This window comes from Pseudopipra pipra, chromosome 14, assembly GCF_036250125.1.
Source record: "Pseudopipra pipra isolate bDixPip1 chromosome 14, bDixPip1.hap1, whole genome shotgun sequence".
Lineage (NCBI taxonomy): Eukaryota > Metazoa > Chordata > Aves > Passeriformes > Pipridae > Pseudopipra > Pseudopipra pipra.
The window spans coordinates 11,532,862-11,547,999 of NC_087562.1; the positions used below are offsets into that span (position 1 = coordinate 11,532,862).

At 38.0% G+C, this 15,138-nt stretch overlaps 1 long non-coding RNA gene across 1 annotated transcript in view; it reads right to left on the reverse strand.

Moving 5' to 3' along the window:
* The window catches only part of LOC135422139 (uncharacterized), a 94,720-nt gene that overhangs the window by 22,592 nt on the left and 56,990 nt on the right, over window positions 1-15,138 (reverse strand). Inside the window, exons 3-5 of the long non-coding RNA XR_010434325.1 lie at window positions 13,472-13,606; window positions 12,708-12,772; window positions 11,843-11,922 (exon numbers count right to left, since the gene is read on the reverse strand). This is a non-coding gene — a long non-coding RNA (uncharacterized LOC135422139). The remainder of the gene's footprint in view (window positions 1-11,842; window positions 11,923-12,707; window positions 12,773-13,471; window positions 13,607-15,138) is intronic.

Consider the following 15,138-nt stretch of genomic DNA (forward strand, 5'->3'; position numbering starts at 1 on the left):
ATTATCTGCTGCAGTAAATTCACAAGTTTAGTGTTTGTTGCTACTGTGACCAAAGGTTAATGTTTTGCTGCTTGACTGAATCAAAATCACCAGTTGCCTATTAGATATTTCTGTGGTCTTGCTCACATGTTTGACTTCAGCAGACTTTGAGTAATCTAATTCTCTGAATGTTAAATGAAAGCTATGTATGTAAGAGATTAAGTTTTGTTACTGCAGAACAAAGCAATTTCACAAATAGTTTTCTTTTGTAGCTGATTGGGTCACTGAGGGTGCCTCCAGCCAGCACAGGCAGCTTCTGGCTGCAAACATGCTGAATGACCATCTACCCTGTGGAAACCAAGGAGGAGGGACAACAGCAGCCTGGAACAAATACCTGACATCAGGGCTAAGGCTCCTTTTGGCACAGAGGGCTGTGAACAGGGGATCTCACAATGTGCAGTGCTGTGCAATAGCCATCCCTGACACAGATGAACATAGTAAGAACATTACAGACTTTCAGGGAGAACAGAAAGGGGTTTGGATTACTATCTCATTTGAATCCACTTCCAAAAGCTACGGAAATTGAATATTTCTTTAAAGAAGATTTTCTAATCCTGATGCTCAATAACATCCCACAAAACTTCATTTTAAATACTCCAGAAGACTTGAATGGAGGCCTCTTTTATGCATTTGCTCAAAAACAAGAGTAAAAACCTGAAATTCTTTCAAATTGATATTCTATCATGTGCTCCTACTCAGAGTAACTAATTGGATAATTTAGCCATACAACTGACCTGAGCAATGTTATTCTGTTGAAAGTTCACCTTTCTGTCAAGTTGGCAGTGAGTTAATTTGAATAATTTGAACCTGTCCTTGCAAAGTTGTGCCTGAGCAGGGTTGTGGAAAGCAGCTGTGTGGGACAGGGGGTGAAAGTGTTAACCAGAGATGTTCCATTTGAGAGCACAGGTCTGCAAGCTTCCCACTGAACTATAACTTACTATGCAAATGCCAAAATAAAAAGACCTAAACTTTTCTCCTGAAAATATGGTGAAGGTGTGTTAGTTCTAGAAGACAAAATTGGGAGTCACTGAGGATGAGGAGGTGCAGTGCAAGTGCCAGAAAGCGAGCCTGAAAGGTAGAGGGAGCAGGCTATTTCTCTTTGTTATCGAGTGAAATGACTCCACAAATATGACAATAAATCACTGCAGGAATCAATCTGAGTGGAGGCAACTGCTCCATGCTGATAATGCATCAATCAATATTTAATGTTTACACTTTAATTAATCTGCACGTAGGAAGCATTCTTTCAGTGACAAAAAAGTGATGAGAAATAAAACACCTTTTATATCAAACAGCCACGAATGGCTGCCTATCTGTTAGGCTTTGATTGGGCCCTCAATTGATCATTGCAGCCTTTTTCGATTGCACCAGTGTGCAATGTCACATTTGGGTATAAAACAAAACACTGTCTCTCTGAAGGAAGGAGGGGGAGCTTCTGAATCTGCTTTTGAGTGATTACAACTTAATCAGAACAAAGAAAGACTGATAGCAAAGTGAGTTCTTTGGAAAGACCGGACAGAAGCAAATAAACAAAAAGACTTCCAACATCTGCATCAATGACACCTATCTGAGCAGATTTTTACTGTGTATTACAATTATTGGTACCTGCTAAGGTTTTGCATAGAAAAAAAATTCAGACGTTGGCAAAACTGCCTTCCCTTATCAGAGCTACCAGTGGAGACTGAGGATGGGTTCATTTTGTCACTGTTCTGAATGTCAGGGAAGTGCCAGGTGCCGTATGGACACAGAAGTCACAATTCCTGCCTCAGAGTGTTTTTCCTCAGTGCTCTGTTTAACCCTTGTACACCCTAGTTTCTTCTCCTTTTTAAAGGGCCTGATTCATTGTTCATTGACGTCAACTGAATGACTTCTATTGACTTCAGCAGGCATTGCGTTAGTCCATAGATGAATGGTATTGAAAGGCAGAGTGATGAAAGACAAATGAAAAGACAGTGATACTAGACCAGTAATGTTCAATTATTCCTTTAAATAAAGAAAACCACAGCAGTACATTCTCCATACATAACTAAAACTTTCCTGTGCTTATTTCTAAAACAATTGTTCGAAATGTACAGACTTTTCACATAATAAAAGCAATCTGTGCAGAGAACTTAGCTTTCTAGAACTTAGGTTGATTAAAATATTAGAGATCTGAATCCACATATAAAATTGCCATAACCCTACAAAGGGTAGAAACCAGGGAAATTTTACTGTATTTTGTATGCCACGTTTGAATTATTTTGCAATCCTGTCATGAAGTTAGGATCATGCAAAGGACCTATGCAAATGTCAAATCATTTTAAGCTTTTAAGTAGAACTGCCACTAATTAAAAACAATTACAATTTTGGTTTGTTTTCACTGAAGAACTTCTGTTGTTTTACTAGTCAACAAACAGAAGGATTGTACTTAGAATCCAGTGACAGCATGTTGCCAAAATGCCTGCTCAGATTTGGAACTGCCTGGTTTAGGGTGCTCTGACTGCTGACTTAGCCAATACTTGAACAACACCAGAAATAATATTATGGTATAAAGTCATATACTAGAAGGAATTTGAAAATACAAATTTAGTTTTTGTTTCACTATAAGTGGATGGTCTCCTTCTGTGATTCACAGAATATTTCTGGCTATTCCAAAAAAGGCACTCAGAAACACACTTCCAAGACTGCTGGCATTTTGGGACATCAGAAGCAGCAAAGTATCTAAAACATGAATGATATCAGAAGACTTAACTTCTGATGTTTCCTTGTCATTCCCACTTACTTTTTTTTTCCACAGAACTTTGTACACAGATAAACAAAACCCCAAAAATTTCATTAGTTTCATAAAAATGGAGACAATGCCTTCTCACCAAAATCCATAAACAGCTTTTCAGCAGGCTTTACTAACATACACACACATCTCCACACAGAATTGAGTCTGCAGTTCATCTTTTCCATAAAAACTTCTTCCCCTTTCTGTGCAAATCAAATGAACAAGTTAAAAAAAAAAGGGCAAAGTCAAAAGAGAGGAATGTTGTATTGTAATGCATGATCAACTACAAATATTTATAGAAAAGATGAAAACACTACTGTGTGCAACATCAGGGTTGCCCTAGGACAGCTTTCATATGCACAGTTAATGTTTATGGAACACAACCAACTTACTCAATGTGAAATCTTCATTTTCCTCATATGCACTCAAAGTAAACTCACCAAAAAAAAAAAAAAAAAAAAGGAAAATTACTTGTTTGATAAAATCCTGAGGGGACAATGCAAAAGCACTTAATTTTGCCACTGGTTGGCAGGAAAACAGTTGCATTTTCTGATGATTTTATTCTCCAGTTGTAAAGCATTTGCTGCACACAACTGGAGTAGCAGCCCGACCTGGAAAGCCAAATCCCAGCCCCTATGAACCACAGTTTCTCTGGAGCTCCAGAGAGCTGCATGGCTTGGTTTGCAGCAACAATCCTGACATGCAGGGAGATAGCTCATGTACCGTGGCTTTGAAGCCCTATTAGCTGAAACCTCTGAGGACACCAGTCCACAGGTTCCTTGCCATACCATCAAAATGTTTCCTCTAGCAAAGGACACGTTTCCCAGCCCTGGGCCCTCCTATCAGGGCTACAGCGAGTTCCCAGGTATAATCACTGTCTCAAAGTGTCAAGCCCAAGCACTAGAGCATTCTCCCAGCATCACTTCTGGCTACAGCTGTTGGCATCTGTCCAAGTAGTTCCACCTTAGTTATGTACATTAGGAGCACCCAGTGAGAGCTGAGCGTACCGGTCCCTATTTAGCACCAGAGCTTAGGCTAGTTTTCCAACTCAGCTTGTCACAGCTGTCTGCTGCATAAAAAGAGTCTGAAATGTACTAAAAAACCCTGGAAGACTAATAATTCATTAAGCTGACAAATGAAAAGTAAGTCCTATCGATCAAGAGTAGAACTTCTTGCTTATAAAGGAAGCATATATTATTCTGACAGTATTTTCACAAGATAAGCTGAAGTTACAAAGACAACCAATTTGATTCAAATAACTGTCTCTCCTCAGAAACATGCATGATTGTAGTCATCAGGCACAAGTTGGGTGGGGTAGTATTACTACCCCCATTTAAAAAAATTTGGATTACTGCATAATGTCAAGGAAACAGGACTGTATCACTATCAAAGGTTTTTCTGGCTGCTAATCCTACAGAAAATGGTAAGCAAAGGACTGACTCTTGCACCACTGAATCACGACACCACTAAATGCCAGCATGGAAAGATGTGCAACCACACACACACAAGATAATCTCTCTTCCATCACTACCACTGAAAAGCCCAGGGCTTATTGCACAGCTAATGAGAACAAACACTTGCAGCTGGCCTTCCACCACCTGTAGAAGGTGAAAGTCGGCCAAAAACCTACAAGACTCTCCAGTTGTGATGAACGGGTGGAAACCAAAGTGTGGCTCAGATTCAAGCCCTAGACTGGTTACAGCAGTGTAATACTGTGCCAACAGACCCACTTAAAGAGTGGAGGGTCCAGAATGAGAAGCAGTCTCCAGTATTCTGTGATGGTAAAATATATTAGGGCAGGCATCAATTTACCTTGGTTAGTTATGTTTTTAGTTATGCTGTATTTTTGTGCTCAGGGGCCTAATTTATAATTCTAATAATAAAATGTATTATGAAGTATAAGCCAAGCACATGCAGATCCTAATTCTATTTCCTCTCAGAGGAAAGAGCTAAGCTGTTAAGCTCCAGGTTCTTTCAACATTTCCTATTTGCGACAAACACAAAAATCTGAAATCAGCGAGGTACCACTGCAAGGCTTTTACAAAGTTCAGGTAGAGCAAGTTAAATGTCTCTTTTTTTTTTCTCAAATCCACAAATGATGTTTCTGGTCCCTCAGTGTCATAGCTGTCACAATGCCTGGTTCTGCAGATAAAAAGAAGTTAAAGAGAAGCAAACCAATCCAGTTTAGACATCCTCCCCACCTCAAGAAAATTACCATTCCAATGCTTCCAGGGTAGCACTTCTACCTACATTCTTACAGGGAGAACTAAGATGTCAGCTGAGGGACTTCCCCAGTTCCTAAGGATGGGGACAACCCCAGTTCTCTTAAGAGAGAGGATCTTACTCTGGTTTGGTTGTAGAACCTAACAGCCCAGCTGTTAATGTTATATTTGCCCTTGTTTGTAGACGAAAATTGGGGGAGAATGTTCCATTATCTCCTTGCCTCTTGACCTGGGAACACAGCACCCTGTGCCAGGCCCAAACAGATGGCTGGTCCCAGCTCTCTAAGTCCCCTCACTGGGTGCACTTACTGGGACACATTTAGAACAGCAGGAAAACAGTTTGTATGTGTGTGAGACCAAGTTAATGTTAACAGAAAACTATGTTTAATGATTCAAATTGTCAGTAACTTATTTAAAAATATGATGTCAAAGAGCAAGACTAGCAACGATACCATTAGTAGATTTAACAGTAAATAGTATTTATGCTATAAACAGAAGTTTTCATAATTAAAAAAAAAGCACTGCATTCATTTTCACTGTAGTTTCCACTGATTAATGTTGATATTGACAACACATTAATATTGCTCAATTTATTTAAACTGAATAAATAATGAGGAAGGGTTAATAAGAATACAATTACCAAACATAATAATGGTCCTTAATCTTATGAAATTGTTCTTTACTCCCATGAGCAGTCAGTCCCACTAATGTCAGTGGCCCAAATTTTGCAGTCCTTAATCACATACTGTTACCTTCAGTAGTTGTTCTCAATTTAGGATCAAAGCTCATAGTTTGCTGGGGCCACTCTTTCAAGGGAGGATTGGGCCCGGACTTTTAATAAGGGGTTTGGTGGCTTACAAAGAGGTGATTAAGATCTTCCTTTGAAAAAACAGAAAAAGTGGAGTTCTTCTTTTGGATTATAACAGCACAGATAGCCATAGCTTGCGGATTTCAGAGTATTAACTGCTAATCCACAAGTGAACTGAAAGGTTTTTGTTTGTTTGTTTTGCTATTACAGTATTTAAACTTGTCAACCTTCAGTTCTCAGTAAGTCATACTTAAGTTTCTTAGCAAAATATTTTATCACATCTCAGTGAGTATGCCCAAGATTTTGAGAGATCTCCAGGTTATATGCAAAACCCTGGGTAGCTTTTTTTCTTTGTTTGATTTGATTTTATTTAATGAAAAACTTGCACTTATTCCTGAGAACTCAAACCATGAAGTTTTGGAAACTAAGCCACAGTATAAAAGTTTCTATTTTCCTTAAGTGACATTCAAGGATTGCTGTTTGTCAGTGACAAACAGAAAGTACTTAGTGTAATTATTATAGCACCTCAGTAAAAATCAGATTCTAGTCGTAGGTGATTGCAGCTATAAAGTTTCCAGAATAGGAACAATGAGCCCTATGAAACTAATGAAAAAAATCGCCAACTTCCTCACTCCAAAGTCTGATTTTTACAAGGACTCCATTTCTTCCTGGTTGCCAAAAATGAACAGTTTATTTGAATCTAGCTTAGGTCTCCAGGAAAATAATTTTAAGGTAAAACTGAATAATGTTACACCAATGACAGGATAATTAAGTGCTTCCAAAACTGAGCAATATTTAGGTAGTGTGCCCCAATAATGAAAATAAAGAAATCATAGTCTAATAATAGCATAACTAAAGATGATAAATATCCAGACATATCCCATGCTGTATCACTGTAGTGTAATCAAATCAATTAGAAATCTAATGATTAGTTTGACACAAACAGGTATTTAATATGCTGAAAATGTACCAGATTTCCCCCCTCAAGCATTAGTAAAATCCCCAAGAAAATTAAAATCCAGGTCATAGCTAAATTCCTTTGAAACTGGGATTTAAATTAAAAAAAAAAAAAAAAGTTTAGTCACTGTAAGAATTCTTTGTGCTGTTACATTTTTATAAGGTTAAAGCTAAAAATAAGATCAAAATCCTTTTGGAGGTTACATTAAAAAACAGACCAGGTGTGTTCAGAAACCCATCACACAAATGCCTGTTAAACAGATGCCAACCAATAAATTAATTAAAGCTACTCTCCTTTCGAACCAGAAAAGAGGAAAAAGCTGTTAGGGACATTTATGGGGTGACGTTCTCTTGACTGACAAGTTTTTCATGCTTGGCCTCTATTGTACAAAATTCTGATACTTCTCAAACATTTTCCAAAAGGAAAATGAAATCACTGTCTGTAGGAAAGAGAATTTAGTAACCTGTTTCTAGGCAGTCAGATTGATGCTAGAGACAGATGGCTGTTTATCAGTCATGAGAAGTGAATAAGGAAAGAAGGTTTCAACACCGACCTGATGAAAATCCTTGCTAGTAACTCCTGCCATCACACTCAGAAAATCAGAACTTGCATGTGAAATATCTCACTCTCCCTTGTATGCTGTACTTCATTGTGACAATTAGCATCTGAGCTAGTCAAGTGAAGAAGTACCTTGTGCTGACCTTAAATCCTACCATACTTATAGGACTTGGAAAAATAAATAGAAAGAACTTTAAGGAACAATATATTGTCCCGAAAGGCTTTGCGATTCCTCGGAACATAAAGCTTCTCCCCCACTTTAAGGACAAACAACATTCATTTCTACATTTCTTCTTCTAATTATACAAATTTAATTTTTTTTTTTTTTTGAAACCACACAATTGCTGGAAAAAGGAATTAGTGGATGTAAGGGGTTATTAAACATGGCATTCACCCACTGCTCTTACACAGAAAAGGCAGCTCTGAAAAAACCAAAGCTGATTAATATGAAAGGCAGCTAACCTAAAAACTAAAACTTGAACTGAATGGTGTGTGCTAATCTTTCTCAAATACACTTATGAAAGCTAAATTTGCTGGTATTTGTCATTGCTATGCAGGTTAAGTGTTCATGTGAATGATATCTGCACGGTTCTGAGCAAACCAGTAAAAACCAAGGAATTTTGTCCTCTCTGGTAATTTTCTGAATCTCCTGTCCATCTATGGCTGCCTGAATAGAGAACACTTCACAATCCAGGGTCATTTGTGATAAACTTTGTTAGAAAGCCTCCATTCATTACTGGTAATTTCCTTAATCCTCAGGTTGCTTGTAAGGAAAAGATTGAAATTCTACGTTATATATTTACTCCACTGCGCCTACAAACAAAATAACATGTTAGCCACATTAATAAAATACTCACCAGATCAAACTCTTAATAGCCAGCCTCAGACTTGCCATTGTTTATTGCTGTTTGTTTGCCAGCCTATCTGGAGACATAGGGAAAATCTTAATAGCTCTGGCCACTCATTAGCAAAGTACCGTGGAGTCCTAATCCCATAAAGATATTAAACTATTTTTTCCTTACAATAGCAACAAGTGGAGGGAACTCTCTTTACTTATTAAGATGTAGTACATTCTTTGCATGTTGAGTTTCTTCTTATACTTTGAACTCTTATCCCCCATCATTCTGTTTCTGAGGCTGAGATCAAAGTAGATCGGCCTTACAGAGCTGCAGATGAGTGGCTGCCTTTCAGAGAATATTAATGCCCTCTTGAAGAGCAGGGCTGGGGAGGAGGTGCAGTCCCCTGGAGAGAGTGCCCTGAGCCCAGAAACACGGAACCAGCGCCGCACCCGCCGGGGACACGGCACGGCCTCGCCGAGGGGGAGCTGCTCACCCCAGTTTAGCTGTGTGGACAACTCTCAAAGCAATAGTGAGACCAAGTCTCTTTTGGAACTAGAGAATCACGTTAATGTAATTTCTGGTAGGCTGGCACAGAGCAATTTGTTTTACAGCAGGAAAACACGTGACCAGTTTTGTATTTTACGTTGCAAAATTTTCTGGTCTTTCTTGTTCAGACTTTCGACTACTCCAGTTTTAGTTTTTACTTCTCACCACCTCACCTACTCAAGGGTTGGCATTATTGATGAGCTTGTTGGCAGCATGCAAGACAGTGTCCCACTCCAATCTTACACTTCCAGCAGGGATCCTGCCATACAGCCTTTCTTTTTTGCCTTCAAATTTGCTTGCAAGCCTTTTAAAGGGGAATTACTTTAGACCTTGTTAAAGGTAAGAGTAAACATGCTAAGTACTAAGACATTCAGTGGGTATCATTATATGAAAAGAAGAAACGTTATATTCATTACAGAGGAAAATCTAGTAATAAAAAGTATTACCTGCATTTATAGCCCTTGTAACCTAATTTTTGTGACAAAGCAAAGAAGTAAAAACATTCCTTTCTGCCTTTCAGTGACCCCTATAAGAAACCCCCCATGGAGTCATTTAGGATAGTAATTTGAGTGAAAATATATGCAGCCTTTACTTTGCTTGCTCTTCTTAAATTAATAACCCTTACTAATAATTAATCTGAAAGTTTCTAAAGATACTTGCAAAAATGCCTTCAAATTAGTAAGCAATTAAAAGAAATAAAAACTTAAAAGACATTTTCCACAACATAAAAGAGTAACAGAACACGGAGCTGCGTTGTTCAAATGTTAAAACTGTACATAAAATACTCCTTCAATATACGCTGCCAGTAAAAACCAAGGCAAAGCAGGTCATTAAAATGTCATTGGGGCAGAGTGGAAAAAATGCTGTGTTTAAAAGTAAACATGTAGGCCTTTTATAATTATTTCCCCTTAAAGGTAACTGTTAAAAAAACCCAACAACAACAAGCGAACCAAACCAAACTAAAACTAAACCCCAAGCAAACAACTCTGCACCATCAGGATAAAGAGTCAAACCCTAGTCTTAGTCTCGTTCCTAAGCTAACCTAAGGACTCATTTCTGAGTCTTTATGCAGCTGGATGGCAGCTTTGTTTGTGAAATGTCATTTCGCTTTCTCTAGTTTTTCTAAAACAAAACCAGAGTGATATGTTCATTCCATTGATACCAAATGTCATGTGTATGCTAAGGCTGAATAGGAATAAGAGGAACATTAGAGGAACACTGAGAGCTCCACGTGCTCAGGAGAACCCTTGGGAAGATGCTGAGGTGCCACGCACAGCCTGGTGCTGATTTACAGACCCACATTCACTGTTGTGGTGATGTTATGTCCACATGCAGGATCTTTGCACTGCTGTAAAGAGCTCAGGCTAGAAAACCCCACCCAAACCCTTCTCCTTACAAGAATTTGCCCATTGAAACTGGCAGAAGATTCCATTATGAAAAAGGAGATGCTGTGGTAGTCACTGGGGAGCTGGAAGGCACGCTAGTGCCCTTTACTTGAATTAATTAGTTTTGCAGTCCGACACCAATGAACCAAGACAGGAAAAAGAAAACCAAAGTCTGTATCTTCAGTTATGAATTATGTTGCAGTACTGCAAATAAAAGGGTTGTATACTGCTGTCACTTTTCCTACTTCCAAACTTTTTGAGCCAGTAACAAAGACCAATATTCTTCTGACTCTTCAGTCATATTCCCATTTTGTTTCCCTTCTACTGGAAAAATGTGCATCATGGACCTGAATAAAAAATTTCCATCTCATTAATTTTGTATATTTTCAGCAACATGTCTGCATATGAACTCATTTTACTATCTGCACTGAGCTGAATTCCTAAACTGTGTCTAAAAGGTGGCAATGCACTGGTAACAATTCTGTCCAGCAGGCACAATTCCACATTAGTTGGGCTAGTGTACATCTGAACACCACTGCTGAGGTACACAGTTATCCCAGATTAACTTTAGTTTTACAAAAGTAGCTGGCTCATAAAAGACAGATAAATTTAATGATTTAAAAATAAAAAGGTTGTACCCTCAGGCAGCGTCTGGGACTCCCACTGAAGTCCATGAAGGAATACAGGTAACTTATTTTGTCCTCTAACATCTCTGTTCCCTAAAGCTAACAAACACCACCACTGAAAGTACAGGTTGTCACATTTACAATCAGCAATTAAAACCAACATTCTTCTGGTTTCCATCTGATAAGAGCAGAGCTCAAAGTGGAGAGACAATGGAGAAACACATAATAGCACCAACAAATTCAACTTGTATTTAACTAGTCATTTTTCTTGAAATTTGCTTCTGCAATGCAAATATTTGTAAGTTGGGAAGAAAGTCTGTAATCATGTTTGAGAAATGCTATACTCATAAAACACAGATCATGGGAGAATATCAACCTTCATACTTAGTCTTTCCTTTTCTAGTTTCTGTATTATGTATTTATCAAACATATCAAGAGGAGACAGAGCAGTGGACCAAATTTTAGACTGGCATAATTGACTCAGCAGAAAAGCAAAGACTTACACCTTTAGACAGCTGTGATTCCATGACTGTTAACAACAGGTCTGTCATGACTAATAATTCTTCGGTAGGTATGTTCACTAATTCTTAGTCATAGGCTTACAGTGGCAATGAAACCAGCAAAATCATACTGTACATGACTTTTTTTTTTGATAGCTCTACGGTTTTCATTCTGTGATTAAAATAATGAACAATATTTAAATAGATTAAAATCAGATGTTGGAAGGTTGGTTTCTAGTCACATGTAAAGCTTTCAAGTAAAAAGCCAAAATTTTTTTTAAAACCAATTTTGAACCAACAGGATGACTTTAGACCAATTCAATACATTATATCATTTCATTGAACCATTTTGATCCAGTCATAGGAGCCTAAAGCCAGGCTGAATGCACCATGGAACACATGGCTTGTGACCTATGGCTTTACTGAAGGCAGCACACTGTGACCCTGGAGGGCTGGTACTTAATTACAATGGTAGGTTTGAACCCCATTTTTTTTCTTATTGTCTACAAGTATTCAGGATGATAATCCTATTTTAAAAAGATTTTCTAGTCTCACGGCACTTCTGGAATTTCTAATTTCCTTAAAGGTAAACAAAAATGTTATTTTTACCTGTATTCTTTATGCAGAATCAACTACTATCAATGGGAATTCCAGAGCTGGGAGAGAGGTTTAATTTTGAGTTCTTCAACCTAGATAAAAAAGAATGAAATAACTTTCTCAAAAAATACCAGCAGTTCATTGTGAGATGTCAAAAGCTTGTTCTTTTCTGATTTATTACATAACTACTTTTACTGTCTTCCTGGCCGCAGGCTAAAACCAGCAGCCAATTCTCCATTACCAAACTACCAAAAAAAATGCAGTTTGAAAGTACACATTTGATATTTTATACATTTTAAGATCTTCAAAAAGACTTATATCATAGATCTGAAATCCTGTGCCATATTCCAAGAAAACTCCTTAGAAAGATGCTTTTCATGAGCATTTGGCTTTGATTGCTCAGGAGTTTAAGGAAATTGGTCTTTATGCTCTACTTGCAGAGCACAGGCAAGTTGCATTGAGTCCTCATTCCTCCAATACCTAATTTCTAGCTATCAAGCAGGAAAAACCTCCAGAAACATCACCTACATACATATTTTGATATTTAAGAGTACATGATAAACATAATATTAAACACCACCCACTATCCAGTCTTCCTTCAGGGTTCCAATCTCCTGTAATTTAGCCTGAGCATGAGCTAGAACAAGTCACAGGCATCAAGCTATTTTGATGTTCTTGCAATTTCAGAGGGTTTTTTTAAGAGCTAATCAACAAAGTCTCTAAGACTCTTCTTCTGAAACTTCCATTTCCCAGAAGTCCTTATTCACATTCTCAGTTCTGATCAACTCTAAAGACTGTGGGCCTGTTTTGTAAAAAAATTGATGGTTTGCCTTTTACTCCAATTGTTATTGCTACTCCAGCAAAGAATCACACCTACCTTGCCAGCAAATTTTTTTCACCAGTGTTGCCCCCTGTGCTGAAGCAGAAGAAGGGCAGACATTCCTGTGTCAAAAAAACAAGGAGGGGAAAAAAAATAACTAAGTATCAGCTGTTGGACCAGAGAGTGGCCAGGGAGCAGGCTGTGGGCAGGGAAAGCTGCAGCATAGGAAGGCAGTGCAAGGCACCTGTGCTCAGCAACCTTTTAGCCCAAGCACAGCCTGTCTGCCCCCAGCTGCACATGATCTGGCTGATTTTCCTCAGTTACAGAAGGGGATAGATCAGGAATAGTTCAAATGAACTGGTCAGCCAGTTGCAAGTTTCTACCAAAGGATGGTGATAAAACATTTTCAATCAGAACAGCTGCTTCTAGATGTGATGTTTGGCATTAAGAAAAGATGACCTGAGCCAACCCAGGCTGCCTGCTGTATTTTAGAAAATGTGCACGATTACTTGGGCCAGAGGACATGGGGCATTATATCTCTACAATACAAGATATGAGTTGTTCATGGAAATATCTTTAACTGGCACAGATATACCTGAAAAACTGGGTGATTCACACCTTTACTTTCTCTTCTGTATTAACTCAGTCATTCTGTTACTCCATGCTGGAGTAAACAGATCTTACAAAGCAGTCCTGGATCCTGCAAGTTGCTCAGTACATTTAAATGCTGTGCTGAGATGCAGATCTGTAGATGCCTTCCACTTGTTTCCTGGCCTGAGATTTGGAGAGCACTTTCTAAAAACCAGAAGGATCTGATTTACCTTCATTTATGTTGTCATTACAGCCCTGCAGTCTGAAATCAGTGTTTCGAGGCAATGGTTAGAAATCTAGCAGCATTTCTGTATGAGCTGTCATCACCATCTGCACCACCATTGACTTTTTCTTAACTGATCCAGCTGAAAAAGAAAGAAAAAAATTGTAAGATCAGTTTGAGTCCAATTCCCTGCGCCTGTGCAAACGCTTCTCTTGGAACAGGGCAGGAAAAGCAGCAGGGGCCAAAGCTGCTGCAGAAATGGAAGTGTAGCCACATTCCTTGATATTTGCGTAGACGGCCAGACTGACTTAGAATAAAACGTTTTTAGGTGGGTTCTAATCTTTTTTATAATCATCAATTTTTTTCACAGTGCACACAGAACCCATCCGCAGATCTGGTGTTTTTCCCGTGGATTTGTTCACACAATACTTTATGTTGGCAGCTCATTTCTGTCTTAGTCATGTTTTCATTTTTTTTTTTTCTTTAGCAGATGTTTACAATTACTGCTTAAAATGTTTCCATTTTCTGTGATCATTGAATGTGAATGAGGTGACATTTTTAAAAATAATTGGAGCTTTTTCTGGCCAGAAACCATGTTGTTAGATTCAAATAGTCTTTGTCTTTTAAACTGTGGTAAAGGTCTTATATCTTTGTAACAACAGCATCTGCACTACTTTGCCTATTCCTTTTTTGCCAAAATCAAAGTGTTATTTGTCATTATCTGACTGTATCTTCTGTCTGGCAATCAGATGTTGTACATCTTCTTATTTAACCTTAAAGACACGAGGTCTATTCTCCTGAATTTGTGTGGAAGGACTGCAGAACAAATGGTGCTACAGCAGCCTGAGCTTCTGAAACGCAAAGGAACTTTTCTCTGCTTTTCTTCCAGTCGGTTTTTTTCATTTGTTTTTATTGACTTCAATTTAGATCAAAGTTCTCACAAATAATTGCCATGTTTCCAACACCTGCAATTACGTTGCAAAGTTTGAAATGCTTTAGACCTTCTTCAGAAGCCCATTTCTGGGAGTCTGACAGATTTTTGAGAAAACTCAGCCGTTTCTTCTTTTTTATTCTTTTGTTTTGAAAAATAAGATTTCAATTTGCAGAAAAAGTATAAGAATGTGCCATAAATTTGCCATAAAGGCTCGAACAAGAGTGCCACGTATTTTAAAAGGTTGCCTTTTTTTTTTTTTCAATGCAGTCTCGTGACTTTTGGAGTGCTGACTCACGATTTTTGCATGCTTGACATCAGCAATACCACAACTGAGAGAAAATCTTTGTGAAAGATTCCTTTCTAGTCCTCTTGAGACAAAGGGATCCTCCAGGAAAAGACACAGAGAAACAACTGTTTCTTATTCATTATAGTTCTCAGTTAAAAACAAGCTCAAACCCCAACTTTAAAGCAAACAATCTAAAATATCTGCCAAACCATTCCTGTTTTTTAGTTTCACCATAAAGACTCAAAAAAGGCATTAGCACATTTTTTTCTTTTCTTTGGTAGGATTATAAAATCATATAATGTATGAAAGTGAAACTTCTAGTATAATGTAATACTTTTCAATAAACAACTTCTTTTACATTCCAGATTTCTCTCTCTTGTCAAGCAAGAAGTCTGGCATTAGGGACAGACCATGATTTTTCATTAGCGATCATATGTTATTTTTAATTATACAG